Here is a 12,962-nt window from a genome sequence, read left to right on the forward strand (position 1 = left end):
GCGATGCTGTGATCATCGGTGATTCCATCGTTCGACACGTACAAGCTACGTTAAATAAAAGTAAGGTGCATAGTCACTGCTTTCCTGGTGCTCGTGTTTCTGAAATCGCTGCTCACGTTCCCGAGATTCTGAACGAGCGCGTCGGAACTGTGGTCCTGCACGCGGGAGGGGCCGACATCAGGCTGCGACAGACAGAGGTTCTGAAGAAAGACTTCAGGAATCTGATCGATACGGTACGCAGCACATCGCCTGATATAACGATCATTGTGTCAGGACCGCTTCCCACGTACCGACTAGGTCATGAAAAGTTTAGTAGATTATTCGCGCTAAATGAATGGTTAATATCATGGTGCAATGAGCAGAAACTGCTCTTTGTAAATAATTGGAATCTGTTTTGGGAGCGTCCTAGGCTTTACCGTGCTGATGGCTTACACCCAAGCAGATTCGGATCGGATCTTCTGTCAGATAACATCTCCAAAATGTTAAATACCTTTTGACTAGTAACCAAAAGTTCAAATCATAGTCTCTGCTGCACCAAATTAACTGATATAAATAGTGTAGAATATTGCATAGAAACTGTGTCTATTCCTCGTTTAGTGAGATCAAATAATAAATCTACTGCAGGATCTAGAAAAAATCTAATTGTTATTAAACCAGAAAATGTTGCTATTAGTAACCAAAAACAATTTCTAAAGCTAGGTCTTCTAAACATTAGATCACTCACACCTAAGGCAGTTATTGTAAATGAAATAGTCACGGATAATAGCTTCGATGTACTTTGCCTTACTGAAACTTGGCTTAAACCTAATGATTATTTCGGTCTAAATGAGTCTACTCCATTAGGATACTCCTATAAGCACGAACCCCGTCTGATTGGTCGTGGCGGCGGTGTTGCAGCGGTCTATAGAGATATTCTCAATGTTACTCAGAAAACGGGTTATAAGTTTATTTCGTTTGAAATACTTGTACTAAATGTTACGCTCTTAGATGTTAGAAAAAAATCCATATTATCTCTAGCCTTGGCTACTGTATATAGACCGCCTGGGCCTTACGCTAATTTCCTAAAAGAGTTTGCAGATTTTCTCTCAGATCTATTGGTCAATGTAGATAAAGCATTAATTGTTGGAGATTTTAACATACACGTAGATAATCCAAATGATGCGTTAGGGGCTGCGTTTATAGATTTATTAAATTCCTTTGGGGTCAAGCAAAACGTCACCGGACCAACTCATCGTCTTAATCACACACTCGATTTAATTATATCATATGGAACCGATCCAACCGATATAGATATCATTCCACAAAGTGATGATGTCACTGACCATTACTTGGTAACTTGCATATTACGTACTGCTGTAATATGTCATGCGGCGCCGCGTTTTCGACCAGGCAGAACAATCCTTCCATCCACCATAGATAATTTCTCGAGTTGCTTGTCTGATCTGTCTCAGCTGCTGCCTGAACCCAAACAAACAGATGAACTAGAAGAACTAACTAGCACTATGAGCACCATTCTCTCTAGAACATTGGATGTTGTTGCACCCGTTAGATTAAAAAAGGTTACAGAGAAAATTAAAGCACCATGGTACAATAATACTACGCATGTTCTAAAGAGAGAAACCCGTAATTTAGAGCGTAAATGGAAACAAACTAATTTAGAGGTCTTTAGAATCGCGTGGAAAGACAGTATGTCACGTTATAAAAAGGCCCTAAAAGCGGCCAGGGCTGAGCATCTCCGCAAACTAATAGAAAACAACCAAAACAATCCTAGGTTTTTATTTAACACCGTGGCTAGACTAACAAATAAACAGACGTCACCCGAACAAAATATCCCGTTACAGTTTAGTAGTAATGATTTCATGAACTTCTTCACTGAGAAAATAGAAAACATCAGAACCACAATTGTAAATGTTCAATCCTCAATCGCGCCTTATAATTCAGCCTCAATTTCCCCCCCGCAAGAACAATTACAGTGCTTTACAACTATAGAACAAAAAGAGTTAAATAAACTTATCACTTCATCTAAAACAACAACATGTTTATTAGATCCTATACCAACTAAACTACTGAAGGAAGTGTTACCTGTAGTGGAAGGTGGTCTCCTCAATATTATTAACTCGTCTTTATCTTTAGGTCATGTTCCAAGAACATTTAAACTGGCAGTTATAAAACCTCTCATTAAGAAACCACAATTAGATCATAATAATCTAGCAAATTATAGACCCATTTCAAATCTACCTTTTATGTCTAAAATACTAGAAAAAGTTGTGTCCGCTCAACTGGGCTCTTTCTTGCAAGAAAATGATATCTATGAAAAGTTTCAGTCTGGATTCAGGCCGCATCATAGCACTGAAACTGCGCTCGTTAAAATCACAAATGATTTACTCTTAGCTTCTGACCAAGGCTGTATCTCAATACTAGTTTTACTTGATCTAAGTGCTGCGTTCGATACTATAGATAATACAATACTCTTAGATCGACTTCAAAATTATACTGGTGTTCAAGGACAAGCATTAAGCTGGTTTAGATCATACTTATCTGACCGCTACCATTTTGTCTATTTAAATGGAGAAAAATCGATCATAACTCCAGTAAACTATGGAGTGCCGCAGGGATCTGTGTTAGGCCCTCTGTTATTCTCAATATATATGATGCCACTTGGAAATATTATAAGGAAACATGGAATTAGTTTCCATTGTTATGCTGATGACACTCAAATATATATTTCATCACGGCCGGATGAAAACGCTAATTTATCCAAATTGACAGAGTGTGTTAAAGATATAAAAGATTGGATGACGCGTAATTTTCTTTTATTAAATCCAGACAAGACAGAGGTAATACTTATCGGTTCAAAAAACCGCCCACAGAACCTCTCACAATACAACTTTGACATTGTAGGATGTCCTGTTACTTTATCCTCTACAGTAAAAGACCTGGGTGTTATACTCGATTGTAACCTGTCTTTTGAAAATCATATTTCGTATGTTACAAAAACTGCCTTTTTCCACCTTAGAAACATTGCTAAGCTACGTAATATGCTATCAGTTTCTGATGCAGAAAAGTTAGTTCATGCATTCATGACCTCGAGACTAGATTACTGTAATGCTTTATTAGCCGGTTGTCCTGCATCCTCAATAAACAAGCTACAGTTAGTCCAAAATGCAGCCGCTAGAGTTCTTACTAGATCAAGAAAATATGATCATATAACACCGATTTTATCATCACTACATTGGCTACCTATAAAGTTCCGTATTAATTATAAGGTATTGCTACTGACTTATAAAGCCCTAAACGGCTTAGCTCCAGTCTATTTAACGGATCTTCTATCACCCTATAATCCATCGCGCTCTTTAAGATCAATAAATTCGAGGCTTTTGGTCATACCTAGGATATCCAGATCAACCAAAGGAGGGAGAGCATTTTCACATTTGGCTCCAAAACTCTGGAATAGCCTTCCTGATACTGTTCGTTACTCGGACTCACTCTCCCAGTTTAAAACTAGATTAAAGACGCATCTTTTCAGCCAGGCATTCATATAATATTGTTAATCTCACAGTTTCAAACTACAATCCGGCCTCTAGTTCATAAATGCCAGAGGAGAACTGGCCCCCGACTGAGCCTGGGTTCTCCCAAGGTTTTTTTTTCTCCATTAGGTCACCTGATGGAGTTTTAGGACACCATTAGGTCACTTGATGGAGTTTTTCGGTTCCTTGCCACTGTTGCCTTTGGCTTGCTCAGTTGGGGATATTTGGGGATATTTAATTTTATTCTATCAATCAATAAATTCCACTAGAAACAAACTTTGTTGTATTATTTTATTTTAATACTGTGAAGCTGCTTTGATACAATCTGTATTGTAAAAAGCGCTATACAAATATACTTGATTTGATTTGATTTGATTTGATACCAGGTGGTCTTTCCTTCCACCTGGACTGCTGTCGGAGTAGCTGTCACTACTTTGTAGGGACCCTCTCTCCTGGGTTCGTTCCACTTCCTCCTGAACACCCTCAGATATACTAGATCACCTGGAACCACGGTGTCTCTGTCTCCTCACTGGGCTGTTTTCTCGATTCCTGTAAATATATAGCTTTATGTATTGCAGTTAGTTTTTTCATGTAGGATCTTAATTCCAGTTGCAATTGTTCCAACGGCGGCCCTTTGTAAGGACCTCTGCAATACGGCACAGGCATGGGTCGACCCGTAAGCATCTCATGCGGTGTTAGATGAGTAATTATATTAGTTTGCATGCGGTAGCTCATTAGTGCAATTGGTAAAGCATCAACCCAATTAAGTTTAGTACTTTCACATATTTTATTGAGTTTGGTCTTGAGGGTACCGTTAATTTTCTCAACTATACCTTGCGATTGAGGCCTATAAATGCAGCCTAATCTTTGTTTTATTCTTAATTGCTGCAATACTTGTTTTACAGTCTTTTGAATGAATGCTGACCCATTATCGGAACTTATTTCTGATGGTATTCCAAATCTTGGGATTACTTCTCTTGTCAAAAATTTAATCACTGTTCCGGATCCCTCATCCGCTGATGGTACTGCCTCTACCCATCTGCTAAATCTATCTATCATTACAAGCATGTACCGTTTGCCTTGTACTCGCTTTATCATGTCCACATAATCCATTACCAAGTGTCTGAATGGTCCTTCTGGTACTGGTATGTGGCCTATTGGTGTCGCTGTTCCTTTCCTAACATTGTTTTTGGCACAAATTTCACATGTGGACAGAAAATTGTCTACCATTGCATACAAATATGGAGACCAATATCCCTGCTGTTTAATCTTCCTAATTACTTCCCCTCTCGCGCAATGGTCAAAACCATGCGCATCTGCCATGAGAATATTTAAAAATGCAGTTGGTGCCACAATTTGTCCTTCATGTGAACGCCAAATATCTTGTGCATCTTTTTTGGCCCCTCTCTGATGCCACATTGAATGTTCATAAGGGCCTGCTTCTTGTTGAATTCGAACAACATCTTCCAATTGAGGTTGTGGTTCTATAAGAACTACTGGATTTAATATTGCTACTTGACATCCTGATGCTTTTTTAGCTTCCAAATCTGCTATGTTGTTACCTTTAATTACAAAGTCATTTCCTTTTTTATGAGCTTGGCATTTAATGATTGCCAATCGTTTTGGTAGCATCATAGCAGAAATTAATTGTCCTATTTGTTCTGCATGTTGGATGGGAGTTCCATCACTCTTTTTGAAACCTCTCTGTTTCCATACTGCACCAAACAAATGACACACACCATGAGCATATGCTGAATCTGTAAAAATATTTGCTGTCAGTCCCTTTGCTAATTGACACGCAGTTGTGAGAGCTTTTAATTCTGCTAACTGAGCAGAGCAAGGCTGTACACAGTGTTGTGATATTACTGGTACAAATTCATCTTTGTCTTTTCTTACCACTGAATATCCTGTATGATTTCCTAGATAATCTTTAAAACTAGAACCATCTACAAAGTAAATTACTTCTACTTCAGTTATTGGCGTAGATTCTAGATCTGGTCTTAATCTGGTGAATGCCAATGAATTGGCCACACAATCATGTTGCTCTCCTTCATAGTCCAAAGGAATTAACTCTGCTGGATTCACTGTATCGCATCGTTTAATGGAAACAACTAGATACGTAAGCAGTGATGAATATGCTAGAATACGAGCTTGAGTTAACACAAATTTTCCCTGTTCGATTAATTCTACAATCTTATGGTGCACATAAATAGTTACTGGGTACCCCATAGTTATTGTAGATGCCTTTTCATATGCATAGTAAACTGCTGCAAGGCCTTGTTGGTAGCATGGTGGGTAGCCTTGAGCTACATTGTCCAGCTTGGTGCTATAATAAGCTATGGGCTGTTTTTTTCTGCCACTGCAAGTCTCTTGCATCAGAACAGCTGAGGCATAGCCATCAGTCCTGTTTGATACATATAAATGAAAATTTCTAGAATAATCAGGATTAGCAATTACAGGTGCCCTTTGCAATTCCTTTTTTATAGATTCAAATGCTATCATAGCATCTGTATTCCATTTCAATGGATTATTTAAATTTTGTAGTCCTGCTTGTTTCATGATTTCTCTCAATGGAGCTGTTTTTATTGCATAATCTTCTATCCAATCTGCACTGAAGCCAGTCATTCCTAGAAAAGTCATCATTTGTTTTACTGTTTGTGGCAATGGTGCTTTACTTATGCCTTCTAAATGATTTGGAGCTATCGCTTTTGTTCCATATGAAATTAATCTACCTAAATATTCAACCTGTGGCTGACAATATTGTAGCTTAGTTTTATGGCGCTTTTCCACTGCATGGTACGGTACGGCTCGGTTCGGTACGGCACGCTTTGGCGCTTTTCCACTACATGGTACGGTACGGCTCGGTTCGGTACGGCTCACTTTTGGCGCATTTCCACTGCATGGTACGGTACGGCTCGCTTCGGCTCGCTTTAAATGGTACCACCTCTGTTGAGGTTCCAAGCGTACCGTACCGATACTAAAATGTGACGTGAAAACACTGCAGATCACTGATTGGTCAGACAGAATCATCACTACCAGCGTCATTGTATTTATGACACGAGACACTATACCCGCTAGATTTAAATAGCCAGTAGACAACAGCCAGCGCTGTAGCGCCTGTTTTAAAAGTATTTGCTTTAAAAAAAAAAAAGAAATGGCTGAATCGTGGTCAGTGGACGAGGTGCAGACGTTCCTCTCGTTGGTTGCCGAGGAGTGGATGGGGAAACACGGAATGAAAAATTCGCATTTAATATGATGATATCATGGCAGTAGAGACGGCAACTATAACGATCAGTCCCACCCACTTTGAAGCGGTACTAACTGGAGTGGAAAAGCAACCGAGCTAAAGCGAACCGAACCGTGCCGTACCGAGTCGAGTCGTACCACGCAGTGGAAAAGCGAAGCGAGCCGAACCGTTCCGCGCCGAGTCGAACCGTACTGAGCCGTACCATGCAGTGGAAAAGCGCCATTAGATGCTTTGTGACCTCCTTGGGCTAATTTTGTAAGTACCTTTATAGAATCTTTATGACACTGCTCTTGCGTTGTTGAACATATCATTAAATCATCTACATATTGCAGCAAAGTGCTGTCTATCACAAGGTCTTCCAAATCAGCTTTAAGAACTTGATTAAAAATATGTGGAGAGTGTTTATATCCCTGAGGCATTCTCGTGTAAGTATATTTTTTATCGGAATATGAAAATGCGAATAAATATCTACTTTTTTCATCCACGGGTATACTAAAGAAGGCATTACATAAATCAATTACTGTGAAGTATTTTGCATCAGGAGGTACATTTGTTAACAGCGTATGTGGGTTTGGAACATCAGCTGGCCAATCTTCTGCTATTTCATTAATTGCTCGCAAATCATGAACAAGACGCCATTTTGATTTGTTTGCTTTAATTACAGGTAAAATTGGAGTATCACAGTAACTATTTGTTTCGATTAGCACTCCTGCTTTTACCAATCCTTCAATTGTATCTTTAATGCCTGCTTCTGCTTCAGGCCTCAAAGGGTACTGTGATTTACGAGGCAGGCGTACACCTGGCTTGAGTTGTATTGTTATTGGGCTAGCTGACTTTACCAATCCCACATCAGTGTCATGTTGAGACCATAACTCAGTTGGTACTTGTTGCTCAGCTTCCTTAAATAGTTCATTATCAGTAGTCTCTATTGATTTGTTGGTTGTTATCATTTGTTTTTGTATTTTTTGATTAATAACAATCTCCTGAGGAGACCCCATTAATTTTGTTGTATACAAAATTTTAATGAAATTCTTGTCAACAGAATGAAAAATTGACGGATTTATTGTTGGCTCCCACTGGCATTGTTCTGCTTTTTTCATCATTGGTCCTAAATCTTTTGTCTCCCATTTTTTTCCTGTATACAAGGACACATGTGGTACAGAATCTGGTACATTAAACCAATTTTTTATAAATTCATTTTCTGTTATACTCATTGCTGCTCCCTGTTTACCAATTATAATGTCTTTCACATTTAGTTCAATTTTTTGGTGTTTAGTTTTCTCTTGCCATGCTTTTTCTATTTTTTCGTCTCTTTCGGGGTCAAATATCATAGTGCAATGAAATTCTGATTTTGGAAACTGTGCTTCAAAAATCTGTGCTTCAATGAACTTTCCCCATGTATTAATTATTTGTCTTACTTCATTTTCTATTTGTCCTATCCAGTATACATTTGCTTTTGGTTCAGAGATCATCATTTGAGTTTTTATTCCCTGCAGGTCTATATACACTAAATTTGTAGCCCTAATTTACATAATGCATCTCTTCCTAACAAATTAACAGGAGTCTGATTTGATACAAGGACAGGTAGTGTCACACTTTTATTTTTAGTTTGTAGGCAAACTGGAGCAGTCATAGGAATTAGCTGCGTTTGTCCCGAGAATCCTACTGTCTTTGCAAATTTTCCAGACAAGGGGAGATGTGAGGCATAATTTGAATTTACACATGTATAAACTGCTCCTGTATCGACTAACATGGGTGTAGTTTTACCTTCTATTTTAATTTTTAAAATTGGTTCTTGATCAGCATTAGTTGTCAAAATTGGCAGCTGATTATCCCCTTTAGGATTCTCTGGGCACCCCTAATATCCCTGATTTGGACCTCCCCAAGGGGTCACTGGGCCTTGACTCGGACCCCGATAAGGGCGCTGCCAACTCCCCCCCCCCACTCCTCGGTGACTGAGGCCATGGATTGATGGGGCAGTTGACTTTATAATGTCCAGGCTGTCCACACCTCCAGCATACGTTTAGAGGGATATTATTAGGCTTGCCTTTTCCTCTTTGTCTCCCTTGTGGTGGATATTTTGGCCATCCCATTGGTTGCTGCTGTGGAGCATAGACATTGACAGTGGGTGCAGGGATCTGTTGTACATTCGGAGGTATTGCTACAGGCGGGGGTAGCTGCATAGCTGTCTGTGGAGCCATAGGAGCCATTACTGTCATTTGATCTGACTCTTCTCTTTTTACAGTAGCTTGAATCTTTTTCTTATTATTGCTTGTCAGTTGCTCAATCTGTAACTGAGTCAGTTTTCTTTGTAGCTCTTTTTCTTGAATCTTTAGTTTTAGTTCATTTTTTCTGTATTGTTCTACAGCATGAGTCACATGATCACAAAACTCCTTGTGTGTTTTTGAGTTTAGACCGACCACATCCTCCAGCTTGCTCTTTACTGTTTGTGGCATAGCTTCTACCACAGCATTTCTGAAAAGTGTAGCCATTAATGGGTCTCCTTCTGGATTCCCTTCAGTCTCTTGTTTCCATCTTTTTAATTGTCTCTGTATATATTCAATTGGGCTTTCTGTATCTCCCAGTTGATCCCCCTTTAATGATTTGGGGTCTATTCTGGTTGGATACTCATCTCGCAGTGCCTGCCATACTGCTGGACGGAATGCATCAAAAACAGTCCCATCCATGTAATAAGAGTCAACAGCTCTGTCTAAATCGGACGCTTGGAGGATTTCTTCCATTTTTGATCCTCCTATGATTTTTGCCAGAAGTGCTTTAATGTCCCCCACAGATAACAATTTGCCCATTGTTTCTTCTTCAAAAACTCTGATCCACTTTCCAGCCCCCTCATGAATGTTTGGTAGGCGAGCGACCAACCCCTCAAGGTCCTGTGAGGCCCAGGGCACATATTGACCCTCTGTACCCTTAATTAGAATTGGGAGTTGTTTTCTAAGCCTTCCTTTTTCTCTTCCCTGTGACCACCTTTCCTCATCAAATGATAACTCCTGTTCACTTCCTAAATTTAAACTATCCAATAGTCTGCTTCTGCTTTTGACTAATTTATCAGTATCGTCTATTAATTGTTCTGTTTCTTTAATTCTTTTATCTATTTCATCCTCAATTATTTGTGCTACCGCATCAATTTCCTCCTCTTCCTTTTCTATTTGCTTTCCCTCATATTGTGTTTTTATCTTTTCTTATGCTGTCCGTGCCTGTTTATAGCAATCTAAGGGCAAGCTTTGCTTAGATGTTTTATTTTGAGTCATTTTTTGTCTTACATCTTGTTTTGTTTGTTTTTCATTTTCTAATTCCACTTGTCCTTCCATTTTCATTTCTCCTAAAACTTCTACTATTCCCTTAAGTATTGGAAATTGACCTACTGGTACTACTTTTGAAGGTGGTTTGGCAAAGATTTCCTCTTTTTTCTTTGTTTCTTTGTCTGTCTCTTTTATTATTTTCCTTGCCTGCTTTATACTTTTCAATAAATCTTCTCCTTCTTGTTTGAACAATGCCAGCACTGCCTGTTCTTTTTCTCGTTTAGCTTCTCTATTTTTTCTTTTTAGGCTTTTATTCTTTATCTTATGATTTTTTATCAAAGTTTCCATTTCTTTGCATAATGTTACATCAAATGTTCCTTCTTTTGGCCATTTTGTCATCATATCCTGAGTTCTCTTTTGCCATTTGATTGACATTTTATCAATTAATTCCTTACACAAAGGGTATTTTAACCCCAGCATTTCCACTGGAGAGGCCATTATTCTCCTCTAGTCAGTTTATTTAAAAGAGCAATTAACGTTGGCTTAAACAGTTTTTGAATTCCAAGTTCCAAATTTTTCTTTCAACGGGAACTCAATATACTATTTATTTTAATTTTCCTCTATCTTTTTCCTATAACTTGTATTTGAATGTTTACTCATACACAAATTTTTCTCTATTTCTTTAATTCTTATTCAAATATTACCAATCATTGATAACAACCACTTTTTATTTAGATTATAGTCTATTATCATCTATTACACTTTGCATAAACAGAACAACTAATTATTTAGCACCACTGATTTGGATATCATATATACTTTATATTAATCTATTTTTGCAAAGCTAGTTTTCTCAATTAATTTTTCTCACATTCACAGTCATTCACATTCATCATTCACAAAAGTCCTTTATTATTGAATGGGGACAATTTTATTCATTCATATATGTTCCCGGGACTTATTGATGTTTATCCCCGGGACTCATACACGCATTCCTTATCTCTGCTCAAGTGAATAGTTCTCTTCCCCACCTCCAGTGACTGTCAGTGAGGGGTCACAGTTCACAAGAAACAGAGCTTATTTTTAACCACAAGCATCCAGAGCCCACTCACACACAAATATTTTACTCCCTGTCAACTTCCTCAAAACAGTGAAAAACAATACACTATAAGATTCACTCCTTTGATACAATAATACTTTCTTTAAAAACTATACTATTCCATAGAATTTGAGTAACCTGAGCAGTCCCTCGCTCACGCATTCGAGGCGGTAACCGTTACCTATACACTTTTAAAACCTCTATTTTTTCCAGCTTCACCCGAGCAGCTTTCGTTAAACCTTGTTTAACAAAACGGTAACCGTGAGCTAACCATCTGTGCACATGCTATACTTATCAAAGTAAACACAGATAAACCACTGATATCCTTATCAGTAAATACAAATCCTTGCGTACGTACGACAAAACCTTTGCGCTAAATCAGCAGTACCAGTATCTCAAACAATCCACATAGAATTATTTAAGTACTGGTAAAGACTTTTGGAGCTCCCCTGCGCTTTTTACCATATCATTTGATATCCTCAAGGCCTTCTTTTTAGAAATCACACTACATGCAATAATTTCTGGAGTCTGAGATTTTCTTTTCAAAAAAAAACTTTTCTTTTTAGTTCGTTAAATTTAAAGAAGCTTTTTAAAGTGCCTCACCGTAACGGACAAATGTCTGGGCGAACCACACAAACTTTAAGCAAAAACTGCTTACCTTGGCCAAGAATAGAGTTTGTGCCGCTCGTCCCAACACAGCCCGCCACGATTCGTCACCAGCTCCTAACGGAGTCCTGCCGGGGTCGCCAAAAATGTTGTGGTGCCAATCGAGGAAATGACTTCTCAAAGATCTCAGATGCCAGAAAGATTAGACTTTATTTCACAAGCAAAGTCTGAACGCCCTTCTGCAGAAAGACGCTCCCGAGCAGTGTCCAGCTCTAATGTATATACCTTCTTCTTGCTCCAAAGATGGTAATACATGATGGTAATACATTCTATAGGTATTTTGAGAAATAGTTTTGTACCATGTGACATTACTGAAATAGAATTCTCTGCTGCAACAGCACAGCTCTCAGGCTTCCAAAGTCAATTCAAAGTCAATCAAAAGACACACAGAAAGGAGATAATTGTAACGATCACCAGCTGAAGCTGCCCTTGTGAGCCACCAGAGGGCAGTCCACATCAGACTATCATATTCACTCACTACTACATTTCCCATAACTCACTGCCCGGACTCATCATCACTTATCACTGATCACATTCACCTGTACCTCATTCACTGATTGCACTCACCTGTCTCATCCTGTTAGTCTGTCTATATATACCTTGTTCATTCATTCACTCACCGCGAAGTCTTGTTAAGTGTTACTCTGCATTTCTGAGCGTTTCCCTGGTTTTCTTGTTTCTTGGTTTTTTGATATCTTGCCCTGTTCCCTGGATTACTCTCTTGCCTCTGGTCCCTGGATTACTCTCTTGCCTCTGGTCCCTGGATTACTCTCTTGCCTCTGGTCCCTGCCTGTTTTGTTTGTTTTGTTTGTTTCTTTGTTTTGACTACCTGCCTGTGTATGACCCTAGCCTGTACTTTGGATTACGCCTCTGGATTGCCCCAGCCAATAAAGCTGCATTTGGATCTCCTACTTTGTGTCTCTGAGCAGTTCGTAACAGAAGACTTCGCCACACCAAGATCCAGCAGCGATATCGCCATGAATCCAGCAGCACAGATTATGTGTCTCCGTCAGGGAGACCGACCCCTTGAGGAATATATCATGGACTTCATTAAACTGGCACATCTCACCTCAATGAACACAGAGTGCTTAATGATATTTTTCCGTGGAGGACTATCCGAGCCATTCAGCTCCCTTATGCCATTTCATCACCCTGACTGGAGCCTT

Source organism: Abramis brama (genome assembly GCF_963993115.1).
Source record: "Abramis brama genome assembly, chromosome: 2".
Lineage (NCBI taxonomy): Eukaryota > Metazoa > Chordata > Actinopteri > Cypriniformes > Leuciscidae > Abramis > Abramis brama.